The following is a 17,857-nucleotide window of genomic DNA, read 5'->3' on the forward strand; positions in this document are numbered from 1 at the left end:
CTTGACATTAGAATTTGGGATCCTGACAACACTGAGTAGAGAATCAAGCAAGTTTGTATAACCTGGAAGGAACCTCCACCTTTATTAGAAAGCTCTCAAAACTATATCCCTGAAACTCTTAATTCCTCAAATGTTAATATTTGCCACAAAAGAAATATTGTCAACTAGTGGTTAAGCCAATGAAAGAGATTTCTTTAATACTGGACATGTAATGCACATATTTGTAATACTTCTGAAATGGAGATGAACATGGGATCTTTCTGTTGGGGCATAGTACTTATGGTAAAGTAAATACTTGTTGGAATATAGTTTAAGAAACACGGCTCTAAGAGATGATAATTTAGGTCATTGATTAAGAAATGCTTTAAACGTTTACTTCTGTGTGTTATGGTTTGGGCCATAGAGATAAAAGATACAGCACCTGCCCTCAAGAAGCTCTTGGTCTAGATAGGAAACAGTAATGCAACTACAACATACCATGGTGAAAGCTGTGGTAGAAGGAAAGATTCTTGGACCGCGCAAATGTTTGATGTGAGTGTTGGAGATGACCGGGGTTACTGTGATCAGGCAGAGGAAGGGCATTTCAAAGGTGAAGAGTGGAACATGTGAAAGCACAGAGGGTTGAGAAGGAAGGACCACCTGTTATTTACTTTGTGTATTATATATTTAAGTTTATAGGACCTTTTATGAGGTTTTCGATTTAGTTGAGACATATGTAATTTTGTAAATTGTAAATTGTTTTTGCTGTTTTACAGGAAAAGCTAACACCACTTTTACTTGCTGTAAAAGCAATCAGCCGATGGTGGAATTTTTAGTACAGAAAGGAGCAAATATACATGTGTTTGATGAGATGAAAAGGTACAGTAGTACATTTTTTTCTTTTAAACTTTAATGTTGTTCTAGAATGGTAATAGTCACTAAAGCCAGATATATTAAATTAAGAAGAAGGTCACCATATAATTACTGGGATAGAGTGAAAAATATAAACACAAGTCATCCGTTAGGTAGAAAATCAACTATTTGGACTGGGCAGCATGAAGAATACTATATAGTGGGATTCATATTCCCTTGTAATATTGACTGATGTTTGTTATTGTAACATGATTTTGTGGTCTTATGATCTTATATTAGCTAAAGGGTTTCATATTAGTTTTATTATCTTCATAAAGTTTGGACGTTAACTTTTCAATTAACCTGACTCACTACTGAACTTCTTAACCATTTTATAGTATTTTCTGAAGACTGATCCTTATACTCTTTCCCTTTAAAATGGTGATTAAACATAAGTAAGAGTTGAAAATAATTTGCCCTTTTGCATGACTCTTAAATTGCTTTCCTTGAAGAATATTGATGTTAGATTATCCTTAAGCCACTATTAATTGCTGTTACCAGATATTGTGTGTCCATCAGGTTTTTTTTTTTTTTTTTTCATTTCTAGTGTATTTTGATGTTTTTATTTTTAATTAGTATGGCAGAGGGAAGAAAGATAGCTTTAATTGGATAAATTTTTTCTTTATTGAAAACAAGTCATACGTAGGTGATAAAGAGGAAAGAGATAGGCTTATTGAGTCACATGAGACTGAATTTAATTCCTAGCTTTTCCACTTGCTAGGGTTTGACCTCAGGAACAGTACTTATCACCAAGTATGTTCCCTGATATGAAAAAGAGAATAACATATCCTTCAGGAGTGGTAATGTGTCAGTAAAATTATATATATAGCATATAATTCAGTGCCTAGCAATGCTTATTAGTATCATTAAGTGAAACTATTATGAGTATTATTATTATCATTATTATTGATATTATTTTTGTTAAGCCTTTAAATAGCTCTTAGTTATCTGACCCCTAGATGACTTTGCGTTACGATATATTATATGAGACTAGGGAGGAAATGGAGAATTCATTACTTAGTTCAGATAAGTGACCTCAGTATAAATTGTTGTCCACTAAAGGACTTAAATTAGCACCTTCTACTGTGTAATACCCCACTGGAGAAAAAGACTTCCTTTTTGTCCCTTCTGTTCATCCTTGGAGGTGATTTACAAAGATTAGTACCCAACATGCTTATGTCTGTTAGTACCTGTAAGTGGTCAAGTCTATACAGACCAGCATGTCATTCAACTGGTAAAGTATGTCAAATGAGCTGTTTAAGTAAATGTATTAAAGTTCCTATGGGTGAAGTTCTCTCTCTGCTCTTTTAGAACAGCCCTCATGTTTGCTGTAAACTATAGATCAACAAATACAGTCAGGCTTCTTCTTGAGCAAGGTATTGATGCCTTTTCTGAAGATATCTTTGGAAGGACTGCAGAAGAATATGCTCTTGCTAGTGGTTGTTATGGGTAAGTGTTTGCATTAAAATGCTAAATTGAAGTTTAAAGTAATTATAACTATTACATCTTATACATCTGGTGAGATTTCATAATTTGGTTCAGCTAGTTTGGGAAAAGTAATGAATTAGTCTATTTCACCAGCCAGAAGCCAAGCAAAAGGCTAGACTAGTTAGAAGTAGCAATGGGTACAGGATTCTTTTTCTCAGGATTTTAAAGACATTTATCTTTAGGGATTCCAAGATTATGCATTTCATTCCAAGTATAACTTTTGTGCATGTGGTAAAATTTGTCACATCTTTGATTTTTCTAATTAGTTATTTGGGTCTTGAAATGTACAATTTAGCAGAGAATCTTGTACTTTTCACTGGGAGCTATCTCCTATTCTCACCTCCTTGAATTTTCCAAGAACCTAAGTGGTCCTCTAAGTCCAAGGAAAACAATCCACTTTCACAAGTCAGACAAAGAGGGAAAAGGGGACGTATTCTGATCATTCTCTTCCTCCTGTTGATTCTGTTGCTTCAGTGTTACTGTTGAAACTAGTCCTGTAGTTCCGTAATGATTGCCCTTTGCCACCAGGATACCCTAACTTATGCAGATCCCTCACTCTTCATGGTGACCCATACGTAGACTTCAGAGTTACACTTTTTTTAAGTTACCATATATATGCTCGAGTTCTCAGCCATTGTTCCCAAAGCACCAGCTGTCTATTTTGGCAGTTGGGATTCCTAGCTTTAGCCACATGCATACTAAGTAGAGGGACCCTTCCCCCAACACTCCAAGCCTTACTTGGAGCCCATGTCTTAGCCTAGATCTTCTCAGTGGGTTATCCTTTGAGGCCCTTGTTTGTCTTTTCTCCTAGCAGATATTTAGTTGGGGTTGTTCTAAAGTGTCAGAGAAGTTGAAATGACATTGCAGGAAGAGAACAGAATTTCTTTTCTTATTTGCTACCGAACATGTACCCCAAAGACCCTTTGTATCCTGTGTAGTACATTTTCCTAGGGTGTAGATGGTCCCATATTGTGCTTCTATGGAGTAGTGGGTGTCAGCTTACTGTTGGTTCCTCAAGTGATCTGATTTCAATAATAATGAAAACCTGTCAAGCTACTTGCATCTCTACCTTCAGTTTTCAAAATATTTTCAAATTCTGCCTCACAAGGAAGGCATTCAAGAGACTTCTCTGAATTTAAAGTAGGTTAGTTGGGTTTGAGCGAGCAAGGCCCCATTCATGTCTCTTCAGTATCCATGCGTGAAAGTAGGGTTTTGTGCTTGGGTCATGTCAGCAGCACATATACTAAAGTTGGAACCATACGGAGAAGATTATCCTGGTCCCTTTGCAAGGATGACACGCAAGTTGATGAATCATTCCATATTTTGTGCAGTCCCTGGAAGGTTATTTGACTGTTTCCTGACTAGCTCCAAGGAAACAGTGTATGAGTCAAAGAAAATGAGTGACATCCAACATTGATTGGCTCACCGATCAGGGACAATTTCGTTATCAAGTTAAATGAGACAATATATTTATCAATAAATTCAATTACAAATTATAAAATAGCTGAGATGCCCCAAATTATAAGCCACAAAGTAGAGAACAGCTAATACCCCCAATTAGGACTTACTGACATTTTCCAAAAACAACAACATTTGGATATTAGAATCTACAAAAACGCACACTTTGAGTTTTATTGGGGATTCCAAAATAGTTTCAGCAATAAAGTTTAAGAACAAATCATTTCATTGCTTCACTGTTTCTCTGAGGTTTTTAAAAATATTATATCATTAAATGTTTATAACTACCAAGTGAAATAATGTAGTAAAATTTTTGTTTTTTAGAAGTAGCTTTGAGTATAAGGGTAGGGACTTGTCCAAGAATAAATTTCTGTTGGTTACAGAGCTAGGACGACCTCTGAGTTCAGGGTACTTTCCATTATGCCAAGCTAGCTCTATTTAATTTACTGAGCTAGACTGCCCTTAATTCATGAGTGTTCCCGCTTTACTGTTCTTTAATTACAAGCTTAATTAAAAGTTTGTAGAGCTTACAAATTTGAAGTGTATGGCATAATTGAAGGTCTGGCATTAGCTCTTATATTGTCTGAAATACTCTCCAAGTATATTTTGTAAGTGTTTTTTTCTATCAATATTAAAATAGTGATTTTATTTATCATGTCTTCTCATACATAGCAATCTCCAGCTATTGTTCAAATATACAGAGCAAAAGACACCTACAGATTCTTCGCTAACTAACAATCCAGGTAAGATTTCTGATAGTGAATTACTCTTAGTGGTTGTGCCATAGATTTAAAAAAGAAGTATGAAGTCGGTAGTACTGATCACAAAAGAGCAGTTAAAAAAATGAAATGTGTAAATTGCATGTATATTTTTTCTTAAATGTTTTCTCAATCTAGTGTTTAGAATAATTTAAGAAGTTAATTACAGGTAATTTACAACCTGAAACTGTATTGTTTGAAAAAACTTATTTATTTAATTATGGCTCCTAAAATCTATGATATTGTATAAATAAGAAAAAATATTTTTAAGTTAGTAAGTTGTATGTATCATTATAACAAACTAATTGTTATAAAAATGGATCTTCTATTTAATTTTTACAGTAAATGGATTGCATGTTGTAAAGGAATATTAATCAATACATGGTGATTTGTGTCACCAAAAAAGTAACTATCTTTAAAACTGGGAACTAAACAATACCTTTCTGGGTACCTTAAACAAATGGAAATGAGAACTGCAAAACTCAGCCAGTGTGCACTGATACCAATAGGAGACTGTTTTTTAAAGATAGCTCCTGAGTAGAGAAGCCAGAAAAGCAATTCCTCCTTGACAAGCATAGGTCATGTTACATATTCTTATACCAACAAAATCTCGCTATTATCAAGTTCATTCTTCATAGGTTGAAACCACATTAGATTTATTGACTTTGTTAGAAGAAGGTATTTTCTTCTATCTGTGAGGTGATTGTCATGATAAGCAGTAATTTTGTTAAAACAAGATACCCTGTTACCTTTAGCCAAAAGATTATCAAAATAAATATTCAAATAGCCCAACTATGCCCTCAACAAATTATCATAAAAGTACAAAAATATTTTGCAGTAATAAAAATGCTATATGCTCCCCAGGTGGGACATCTCATGCATTGTAGAATGTGAGCTGTATGAGGACACTTTTAGTTGAGTGGACATTTGTCGAAGAACTTCTGTATGTTAGGTTTTGCAAGCTGCAGGGGATGGAATAGATATAGATGATATGCTTAAGGTCCTCATTATAGAATAGAGCTGTCCCTATTTAGTTTTCTGTTTCTTCAACAGAATTTTCAAAGAAAACCTTTTAATGCATTTATTCACTTGCCCACTTAACAAATGGGAGGATTTAAGGTCAGCATGCAGATTGAGTAGGAGTTTGCCAGGTATAGGAGCAGAAGGATGGTGTCTGGCAGAAGAAACATCTAATGAGAGTATATGTTTGGCAGAAGCAATAGGAAGTACGGAAGCTAAGACACATGAGTGCGCTCTGTAGGGTTTATGAGCAGTTCAATTTTGCTGGTGCTAAAATGTGACTATTCAAGTGGTTGGGAATGAGGTGAATACCTAGCTAAATCAAGCTTATGAAAAACTGTAATACTACAGAAATGAGTAGATCTTATTCTGTAGGCCATGGGAAATTTATCACTTTAGAATTCTTTTGGATGCAAATGCTGGATAACTCAACTAACAGTGGCTAAAACAATAAGAACCAGAGTTGTGTTGGTGGTTCAGTGATATCATCAGGACCCCACTTATCTCTTTTTCAGATGTGCTGTTGGTAGTGTTTTGTTTGCACCTCCTTTCATGGTTGGCTAAATTAGCAACAGTTCCAAATGTCGTGTTCTCACAAGACAATATGCAAAGGCTGGAAAGGCAGCTTTTCTTCACATTTCTTTTCAGTAGACAGAAAATTCAGAAGGTTGCAGTGGACTTTTGAATTTCATCCCTAAGGAAAATTGTCTTGGAAACTACTATTATTAGAATACATTTCTAGCATGTGCATGTTTGATAAATGTGTATTATTTCCTTTGAAGGTATATGACTGCCTATCCTAAGGTTTATCTGGTATTCTATTAGTTTCTTATGATAAGCTTCTTTCTGTCTGTACCCCAGTGTTACTGATAACAGTCTGCCAAGATTTTAAAAACAGAAAGGATCCCTCTGGATTGTCAAATACAAGTTAAATTTATCTGGTATAGTTTTAATGGGAAGTGCCTTTATGATATTATATTTCTTCAAAGCTGGTGGTCTGTGTTTTAACTGGAATATGTGATCAGTTGGATTACAATACTTAACCATTTATATGTGTGATAACTCACTTCCTCCTACCCACAATAAGTTAAAAGCCTTATTATCCTTAATGATCAAATACAGTATTTTGGGGATGGAATGGATAACTTATCCTACATTTTGGATGCAATTTTTTTGACTTATTTTGTCAAGAATTGCCTTTAATATATGAAACATGTTTTCAGTTTGATGAAAAATTAAGAAAAAGATTACAAAGAAATAGAAGGAATGTTATGATCCGCCATACGTTATTATACTATATATGGTGATTATATGTTTTTCTAAAATTATCCCAGTTACCTGATTGATGCATAACGATTATAAAAAGGAATTAAACCCTGCTGAATTGGAGATAATTGGCTGTGTGATGTTTTCATTTCCTCTATGGAAACTTTCATATTATAGAACATACTGTCAATCATCAAGATTCTTTTTTTTTTTTTTTGCTTTTTTTTTTTTTTAAATTTTATTTTGTCGATATCCATTGTGGCTGATTATTGCTCCCCATCACCAAAACCTCCCTCCCTTCTCCCTCCCCCCCTCCCCCCCAACAATGTCCTTTCTGTTTGCTTGTCGTATCAACTTCAAATAATTGTGGTTGTTATATCTTCTTGGTTTGTGTGTGTGTCTGTGTGTGTGTGTGTGTGTGTGTGTGTGTGTGAATTTATATATTAATTTTTAGCTCCCACCAATAAGTGAGAACATGTGGTATTTCTCTTTCTGTGCCTGACTTGTTTCACTTAATATAATTCTCTCAAGGTCCATCCATGTTGTTGCAAATGGCAGTATTTCATTCGTTTTTATAGCTGAGTAGTATTCCATTGTGTAGATGTACCACATTTTCCGTATCCACTCATCTGATGATGGACATTTGGGCTGGTTCCAACTCTTGGCTATTGTAAAGAGTGCTGCGATGAACATTGGGGAACAGGTATACCTTCGACTTGATGATTTCCATTCCTCTGGGTATATTCCCAACAGTGGGATAGCTGGGTCGTATGGTAGATCTATCTGCAGTTGTTTGAGGAACCTCCATACCATTTTCCATAGAGGCTGCACCATTTTGCAGTCCCACCAACAATGTATGAGAGTTCCTTTTTCTCCGCAACCTTGCCAGCATTTATCGTTCAGAGTCTTTTGGATTTTAGCCATCCTAACTGGGGTTAGATGGTATCTCAGTGTGGTTTTGATTTGCATTTCCCGGATGCTGAGTGATGTCGAGCATTTTTTCATATGTCTGTTGGCCATTTGTATATCTTCCTTAGAGAAATGCCTACTCAGCTCCTTTGCCCATTTTTTAATTGGGTTGCTTGTTTTCTTCTTGTACAGTTGTTTGAGTTCCTTATATATTCTGGATATTAATCCTTTGTCAGATATATATTTTGCAAATATTTTCTCCCACTCTGTTGGTTGTCTTATAACTCTTTTAATTGTTTCTTTTGCTGTGCAGAAGCTTTTTAGTTTGATATAATCCCATTTGTTTATTTTTCCTTTGGTTGCCCGTGCTTTTGGGGTCGTATTCATGAAGTCTGTGCCCAGTCCTATTTCCTGAAGTGTTTCTCCTATGTTTTCTTTAAGAAGTTTTATTGTTTCAGGGTGTATATTTAAATCCTTAATCCATTTTGAGTTGATTTTAGTATACGGCGAGAGGTATGGATCTAGTTTCATTCTCCTGCATATGGATATCCAGTTGTCCCAGCACCATTTGCTGAAGAGGCAGTCCCTTCGCCACTGAATAGGCTTGGTGCCTTTGTCAAAGATCAGCTGACAGTAAGTGTGTGGGTTGATTTCTGGATTCTCTATTCTATTCCATTGGTCAGTGTGTCTGTTTTTATGCCAGTACCATACTGTTTTGGTTATTATAGCTTTGTAGTATAGCTTAAAGTCAGGTAGTGTTATGCCTCCTGCTTTATTTTCTTTGCTCAGCATTGCTTTGGCTATGCGTGGTCTTTTGTTGTTCCATATAAATGTCTGGATAGTTTTTTCCATTTCTGAGAAAAATGTCTTTGGAATTTTGATGGGGATTGCATTGAATTTGTATATCACTTTGGGTAGTATGGACATTTTCACTATGTTGATTCTTCCAATCCAAGAGCATGGGATATCTTTCCATCTTCTTGTATCCTCTCTAATTTCTCTCAGCAGTGGTTTGTAGTTCTCATTATAGAGATTTTTCACCTCTTTGGTTAACTCAATTCCAAAGTATATTATTTTTTTGGTGGCTATTGTAAATGGGCAGGCTTTCTTGATTTCTCGTTCTGCATGTTCAGTATTGGAGAAAAGAAATGCTACTGATTTTTGTGTGTTGATTTTGTATCCTGCTACTGTGCTGAAATCATTTATCAAGTCCAGCAGTTTTTTTGTAGAAGTTTTAGGCTGTTCGATATATAGGATCATGTCATCTGCAAACAGGGACAGTTTGACTTCATCTTTTCCAATCTGGACGCCCTTTATTGCCTTCTCTTCTCTGATTCCTCTGGCTTGTACTTCCAACACTATGTTGAATAGGAGTGGTGAGAGTGGGCATCCTTGTCTAGTTCCTGTTCTTAAAGGAAAAGCTTTCAGCTTTTCCCCATTCAGGATGATATTGGCAGTGGGTCTGGCATATATGGCTTTAATTATGTTGAGATACTTTTCCTCTATACCTAACTTATAAAGGGTCTTTGTCATGAATGAGTGCTGAACTTTATCAAATGTACTAATTAAAGAATTTTTTATACATATTTCTAAAAAATGTCCTCTTATTTTCGATGAGGAATGCAAAGTACAGTGAGGTATTTTGAAGTTAGTTCCTTGTTGAAATAGGCACAAAAGTTAATATTTTGTCTATGAATTTGTTTCTTCTGGCTTCCCGTGCTTGGTTTACAGTGTCAGTGTCAATAGCCATATGGGGAGAAAAGATAAACTTGATCTAGAGAGCATATGTGAGATTCTCCATTGAAATATTTTACTTTTCAATAACATGCTTCTCTTACTTTTAAGTCTAATGGCTTTTCAAATAGGAAATTCAGATATTTTCTTAGAAAATGATTAGGAAATCTTTATGCAACTCATTTTTTATATTAATTTTAACAGTGTCTCTGAGAATCTCCCATGGAAGTATGTTGGTCATTCATCTGGGGCTGCAGATCAAAGAGGAAAAAATATGGTAAATGTACAAGTAGAAGGTAAGAACTGTATTTCCTCACGAAGTCATTTGAAGGAATGCTTAATTCTTTCAAGTGACTTCGTGAGGAAATACAGTTTAAAACATGGGCACTGATACATCCTACTAACCAAAGAAAATCACTTGTTATATGTGAAGCAAGGAAAAAGAAGTGATATGGTGATAAGTTGTATATCTGTTTTTATTTTAAATTTTTATTTATTATTAGCATATTCATTCTTACAAATCATGATATTTCTTTACGCCCTTTGCCCAACCTGTCACTTCCCAAATCCCCTCCTTCCCTATCACCCATCTCTAGCATCCTTAGGTTCATTCTCTCCTTCTGAAAGTTCAACTTATTGTTGAAGTCTTTTCTTTCTTTCCTTCATTCCTTCCTTCTTCCCTAAACCCCTTCCCTCCCTCCCTCCCTACCTCGTTTCATTCCTGGCAGCCAATTATGAGTGAGAACATGCACTATGTCTGTTTCTTTGTCTGGCTTATTTCACTTAAAATAATTTTCTCCAGACTCATCCATCTTGCTGCAAATGGCATAATTTCGTTCTTTTTTATTGCTGAGGAGTATTCCATTGTGTATATATACCACATTTTCCTTATACAGTCATCTGTCAGTGGACACTTAGGTTGGTTCCATATTATGGCTATTGTAAATAGAGCTGCAGTGAACATGAAAGTGCAGGTATTCCTTTGACATGATGATTTCCATTCCTCTGGATATATACCCAGCAGTGGGATTGCTGGATAATATGGTAACTCTGTCGGTAGTTGTTTGAGAAACCTCCATACTTTTTTCCTTAACAGATGTGCTAGTTTACAGTCCCACCAACAGTGCAGAAGAGTTCCCCTTTCCCCACAACCTCACTGGCATTTGTTATTCTCAGTATTTGGGATGACATGATATCTCAGAGTGGTTTTTATTTTGCATCTCTGATGACTAGTGATGCTGAGCATTTTTTCATGTACCTGTTGGCCATCTGTATGTCTTCCTTTAAAAAATGTCTATTCATCTTCTTTGCCTGTTATTTCATTGGATTAGTTGTATTTTTACTGAATAGTTGTTTGAGTTCTTTGTATATTCTGGATATCAATCCCTTATGAGATGTATAGTTTGCAAATATTTTCTCCCATTCCATAGGCTGTCTTTCCACTCTGTTGATTGTTTTCTTTGCTGTGCAGAAGCTTTTTAGTTTGATATAATCCCATTTACTTATTTTTTCTCTCATTGCTTGTGCTTTTAGAGTCTTGTTCATAAAGTGTTTGCCCAGTCCTATTACCTGAAGTGTTTCTCCTATATTTTCCTTTAGTAATTTTATGGTTTCAGGTCTTATATTTAAGTCTTTAATCCATTTTGAGTTGATTTTGGTACGTGGTGAGAGGTACAGGTCTAGTTTCATTCTTCTACATATGGTTGTCCAGTTTTCCCAGGACCATTTATTGAAGAGGCGGTCTTTTCCCCAATGTATGTTCTTGCTGCCTTTGTCAAAGATCAGTTGGCTGTAAGTATGTGGGTTGATTCCCAGGTTTTCTATTCTGTTCCGTTGATTTGAGTGTCTGTTTTTATTCCAGTACCATACCATTTTGGTTACAATAGTTTGTAATATAATTTGAAGTTGGGTAGTGTTATGCCTCCAGCTTTATTTTTTTTCTTTGGATTAGTGCTTTGGCTATTCGGGGTCTGTTGTTGTTCCATATGAATGCTTGGATTGCTTTTTCTATTTCTGTAAAGAATGTCATTGGTATTTTGATGGTGATTTCATTGAATCTGTAGATTGCTTTGGGTAGAATGGACATTTTCACGAAGTTAATTCTTCCCATCCAAGAGCATGGTATGTCTCTCCAATTTTTTGTGTCCTGTTTAATTTCTTTCAGTAGTCTTTTGTAGTTCTCAGTGTAGAGATCTTTTACCTCCTTGATTAAATTGATACGTAGGTATTTTATTTTTTTGGCAACTATTGTAAATAGGCCTACTTTCTTGATTTCATTTTCTGCTAGTTATTAGAGTATAAAAATGCTGTTAATTTTGGGGTGTTGATTTTGTATCATGTAACATTACTGAAACTGTTAATAAGCTGTAAGAGTTTTATTGGTAGAGTCAATGGGTTTTTCTGTATATCAGATCATGTCATCAGCAAACAAGGACAGTATGACCTCATCCTCTCCAGTCTTGATGCCCTTTATTTCTTTCTCTTGCCTGATTGCTCTGGATAGTACTATCAATACCATGTTAAACAGGAATGGTGAGAGTGGACGTCCTTGTCTTGTTCCTGTTCGTAAGGGAAAAACTTTCAGCTTTTCCCCCATTCAGGATGATATTGGTGATTGGTTTGTCATAAATGGCTTTTATTGTACTGAGATAATTCCTTCTATACGTAATTTGCTGAGAGTCTTAATCATGAAGGGATGTTAAATGTTGTCAAATGCTTTTCTCCATCAGTTGACATAATCATATGGTTTTTGTCCTTGGTTTTGTTAATGTGGTATATCACATTTTTTGACTTGCATATGTTGAACCAACCTTGCATCCCTGGGATGAATCTCACTTGATCATGGTGTATAATTTTCTTGATGTGTTGCTGTAATCTGATTCCTAGCGTTTTGTTGAGGATTTTTGCATCTATGTTCATCAAGGATATTGTCCTGTAGTATTTTTTGTTGTTGTATCTTTATCTGGTTTTGGTATCAGGGTGATGCTGCCTCATACAATGAGTTTGGGAGAATGGCTTCTGTTTTAATTTTATGGAAAAGTTTGAAGAGAAATGGTATTAGTTCTTCTTCAGAGGTTTAATAGAATTCAATCGTAAGGCCATCCAGTCCTGGGCTTTTTTTGTTGGAAGATTTCTGATTACTACTTCAATCTCATTGCTTGTTGGTCTGTTCAGGTTCTCTGTTTCTTCTTGATTCAGTCTTAGCAGTTTGTATGTGTCCAGAAATTTATCCATTTCCTACAGGTTTTCATATTTGTTGGTGAACAGTTGTTTATAATAATCTCTAGTGATTCTTTATATTTCTGTGGTATTGGTTGTAATGTCTCCCTTTTCATTTCTGATTTTTATTATTTGGATCTTCTCTCTCTGTCTCTCTCTCATTATCCTAGCTAATGGTTTATCTGTTTTATTTATCTTCTCAAAAAGTCAATTTTTTGTTTCATTGATCTTTTGTATTGTTTTTTGGGGGTCTCTATTTCATTTAGTTCTGCCCTGATTTTGTTTCTTTCTTCCTGTCTACTATTTTGGAGATTGGATTGTTGTTGTTTTTCTAGTTCTTTGAGGTACAGTGTTAGATCATTTATTTGAAAACTTTTCATTCTTTTGATGTAAGCATTTATTGCAACAAACTTCCCTCTTAGTATTGCTTTTGCAGTATCCCATAGGTTTTAGTATGATGTATTTTTATTTTCATTAGTTTCAAGAACTTTTTGATTTCCTGTTTAATTTCTCTTTGGACCCATAGGTCATTCAGGAGTCTGTTGTTCAGTCTCCATGCACTTGAGTAGTTTCCAGAATTTTGCTTATTATTGATTTCCAGTTTTAATCCATTGTGATCTGAAAAGATACTTGGGATGGTTTCAATTTCTTTAAATTTGCTAAGACTTGATTTGTGACCTAGTATGTGGTCTATCCTGGAGAATGTTCCATGTGCTGATGAGAAGAATGTATATTCTCTAGTGGTTGGGTGAAATGTTTTGTAGATGTCTGCCAGGTCTAATTGGTCTAAGGCATAGTTTAAATCCTATGTTTCTTTATTGATTTGTTGCCTGAAAGATCTGTCTAATGGTGAGAGAGGGGTGTTCAGGTCACCCACTATTATTGTATTTGGGTCTATGTCTATTTTTAGGTCTAAGAGTGTTTGCTCTACATATCTAGGTGCTCCACTGTTGGGTACATACATGTTTATGACTGTTATGTCCTCTAACTGGATAGATCCCTTCATCATTATATAATGGCCTTCTTTGTCTCTTTTTGGGTATAGAATTCTTCACTGGCAATTTCTTTCTTTTAGTATTTTGAGTTGTCTTGATAGTTGTCTTGATGCTTTTTTTTTTTTTGCTGCTTTTAGAACTCTCTCTTTGTCTTTGAGTTTTGCCAGTTTGCCTATCAGGTGTTTTGGAGAGGAAATTTTTGGATTGAAAATGTTTGGGGATCTTTGGGCTTCTTGGATCTGAAGGTCTTCATCCCTTCCTATACCTGGGAAGTTTTCTGTTATTACTTCCTTGAATAAGTTTTAAATGCCTTTTCCTTTTTTGTCCCCTTCTGGAATACCCATGATTTGGATGTTTGTGTGCTTGAGATTGTCCGCTAGCTCTCTTAAATTTTCTTCTTTTTTAAAAATTCTTTTTTCTTTTTCCTGTCTGCTTGGGTTATTTCAGAAAGACCATCTTTGAGTTCTGAATTTCTTTCTTCTGCTTGCTCTAGCCTGCTGCTCAAGCTTTCTGTTCTGTTTTTTATTTCATTGAAAGAATCCATTTCCAGGAGTTCTGTTAATTAATCTATTTGTAAATTTCCTCCATCATATCCTGGATATTTTTTCTTGTTTCATTGTGTTCTCTAGTTGATTATTCTCTTATTTCTTGGAGTATTCTTAAAATCGGTGCTCAGAAATCCTTTTCAGACATCTCCAGGGTTTCTTGCTCTATGGGGTTCGGTACTTGAGAATTACCATATTCCTTTGGTGGTGTCATATCTTTTTGTTTATTTGTAGTTCTAGTGTTTTTATGCTGATGTTTGGTCATCTGGTAGAACACTTAATTCCTCTATCATTCTGGAGTTGGTTATGAGGGGGAAGACTTCCTTCTCTGTATGTAGGTTCTTCTGGTGACTCTTTTATCAATGCGGTTGAGCATTGGTGGGCTGCATTGGCTCTGTTCAGTCAGTGAGTGGGTCCTGTGCACGCTCACCTGGATGGCCCACACCGTGGTTTGGTGGGGCCTGTGAGCCTCTCTGGTCTTCACTTGGGTATAGGTGGATCCTGAAGGCTGCATCAGTCCCCAGGTGCAGTGCTGCTTGGGTCCTATGTGTTCTCACCTGGACAGCCCTGGTGGTGGTTTGGTGAGGCCTACAAGCCTCTCCTGTACTCACTCAAGCATGGGTCGGACTATGGGCTGTGTTGATTGTGTGGGCATGGTGCAGCTTGGGTCTTGCCTGTGCTCACCTGGACGTCCCTGGCAGTGGTTTGATGGGGCTTGTGAGCTCTTCTGGGGTTCACTTGGGTGTAGGCAGGCCCTGTAGGTGCATCAGTCCCCGGCCATGGCTCAGCTTGGGTCTTGCCCATGCTCACCTGGGCAGCCTGGGAGGTGGTTTGGTGAGGCCTGCAATCCCCTCCAATGGTTGTTCAGGTGGAGGCGGGCCCTGCTGCTGCATTGGTGCCCCAGGTGCAGCACCATAAATTGTATATCTTATCAAGTGTCAGCAACAGATTAAATTGGGAGTTCCACTAAAGGAGCTGAATTATTAGTTTTGTTCAGATACCGTAAGACCTGTGGATAGTCAGGAAATAAGGAAGAGGAATAGAGTAAAGAGGGAATGAAGGATGAGAATGGCAGCAAGCACAGTGGTCACTGATGAAAAGAGAAGCAGGTGTAAATAATGGAGGGTGGTGCAATAAAATGATTCTTCAGCAAAAGGAAGAGCAGATATTAGAAAGATGGGAAGAACTGAAGTGAGCTTCCAGGACCAAAAGTTGTGAGAGATGTTTAGCAAAATTTTCCTGCTTTTTCTGTCTTTCTCAATATTGGGAAGGCATTAAGGATTGAGGTCCCTGCCCATGCAGTGCTAAATTTTATTTACCATAGATGAATATGAGCATATATGGTCAGCCATACATGTGCATAATTTAATGTTATATAAAATGTTGCTACTTCACCACATAGTTTCTTTCTTTTTTAAAAAAATTTTATTTTGTCGATATACATTGTGGCTGATTATTGCTCCCCATCACTAAAACCTCCCTCCCCCTCCCTCCGCCCCTCCCCCCGAAAAATGTCCTTTCTGTTTGCTTTTTGTATCAACTTCAAGTAATTGTGGTTGTTATATCTTCTCCCCCCCCTGTTTTTTTTTTTTTTTGTGTGTGTGTGTGTCTTTGTGTGAATTTATATATTAATTTTTAGCTCCCACCAATAAGTGAGAACATGTGGTATTTCTCTTTCTGTGCCTGACTTGTTTCACTTAATATAATTCTCTCAAGGTCCATCCATGTTGTTGCAAATGGCAGTATTTCATTCGTTTTTATAGCTGAGTAGTATTCCATTGTGTAGATATACCACATTTTCCCTATCCACTCATCTGATGATGGACATTTGGGCTGGTTCCAACTCTTGGCTATTGTAAAGAGTGCTGGGATGAACATTGGGGAACAGGTATACCTTCGACTTGATGATTTCCATTCCTCTGGGTATATTCCCAAGAGTGGGATAGCTGCGTCGTATGGTAGATCTATCTGCAATTGTTTGAGGAACCTCCATACTGTTTTCCATAGAGGCTGCACCATTTTGTAGTCCCACCAGCAATGTATGAGAGTTCCTTTTTCTCCGCAACCTCGCCAGCATTTATCGTTCAGAGTCTTTTGGATTTTAGCCATCCTAACTGAGGTTAGATAGTATCTCAGTGTGGTTTTGATTTGCATTTCCTGGATGCTGAGTGATGTTGAGCATTTTTTGATATGTCTGCTGGCCATTTGTATGTCTTTCTTAGAGAAATGCCTGCTTAGCTCTTTCACCCATTTTTTACTTGGGTTGCTTGTTTTTTTCTTGTAAAGTTGTTTGAGTTCCTTCTATATTCTGGATATTAATCCTTTGTCAGATGTATATTTCGCAAATATTTTCTCCCACTCTGTTGGTTGTCTTATAACTCTGTTAATTGTTCCTTTTGCTGTGCTGAAGCTTTTTAGTTTGATATAATCCCATTTGTTTATTTTTCCTTTCGTTGTCAATGCTTTTGGGGTCGTATTCATGAAGTCTGTGCCCAGTCCTATTTCCTGAAGTATTTCTCCTATGTTTTCTTTAAGAAGTTTTATTGTTCCAGGGTGTATATTTAAATCCTTAATCCATTTTGAGTTGATTTTAGTATACGGTGAGAGGTATGGATCTAGTTTCATTCTCCTGCATATGGATATCCAGTTATCCCAGCACCATTTGCTGAAGAGGCAGTCCGTTCCCCAGTGAATAGGCTTGGTGCCTTTGTCAAAGATCAGATGGCAGTAAGTATGTGGGTTGATTTCTGGATTCTCTATTCTATTCCATTGGTCAGTGTGTCTGTTTTTATGCCAGTACCATACTGTTTTGGTTATTATAGCTTTGTAGTATAGCTTAAAGTCAGGTAGTGTTATGCCTCCAGCTTTATTTTTTTTGCTCAGCATTGCTTTGGCTATGCGTGGTCTTTGGTTATTCCATATAAATGTCTGGATATTTCTTTCCATTTCTGAGAAAAATGTCTTTGGAATTTTGATGGGTATATTGCATTGATTTTGTATATCACTTTGGGTAGTGTGGACATTTTCACTATGTTGATTCTTCCAATCCAAGCGCATGGGATATCTTTCCATCTTCTTGTATCCTCTCTAATTTCTCTCAGCAGTGGTTTGTAGTTCTCATGATAGAGATTTTTCACCTCCTTGGTTAACTCAATTCCTAAGTATTTTATTTTTTTGGTGGCTATTGTAAATGGGCAGGCTTTCTTGATTTCTCTTTCTGCATGTTCACTATTGGAGAAAAGAAATGCTACTGATTTTTGTGTGTTGATTTTGTATCCTGCTACTGTGCTGAAATCATTTATCAATTCCAAGAGTTTTTTTGTAGAGGTATTAGGCTGTTCGATGTATAGGATCATGTCATCTGCAAACAGGGACAGTTTGACTTCATCTTTTCCAATCTGGATGCCCTTTACTTCCTTCTCTTCTCTGATTGCTCTAGCTTGTACTTCCAACACTATGTTGAATAGAAGTGGTGAGAGTGGGCATCCTTGTCTAGTTCCTGTTCTTAAAGGAAAAGCTTTCAGCTTTTCCCCATTCAGGATGATATTGGCAGTGGGTTTGTCATATATGGCTT

The 17,857-nt window shown here is 36.4% G+C and overlaps 1 non-coding gene across 1 annotated transcript; it reads left to right on the forward strand.

The window, feature by feature from the left end:
• Positions 1 to 3,593: 3,593 nt before the first annotated feature.
• On the forward strand, positions 3,594 to 3,705 carry LOC134381364 (U6 spliceosomal RNA). Its single transcript, XR_010023962.1, has one exon. It is a non-coding gene; the product is annotated as a U6 spliceosomal RNA (small nuclear RNA).
• The last annotated feature ends 14,152 nt before the right edge of the window (positions 3,706 to 17,857 follow it).

Source organism: Cynocephalus volans, chromosome 6, assembly GCF_027409185.1.
Source record: "Cynocephalus volans isolate mCynVol1 chromosome 6, mCynVol1.pri, whole genome shotgun sequence".
Taxonomy (NCBI): domain Eukaryota; kingdom Metazoa; phylum Chordata; class Mammalia; order Dermoptera; family Cynocephalidae; genus Cynocephalus; species Cynocephalus volans.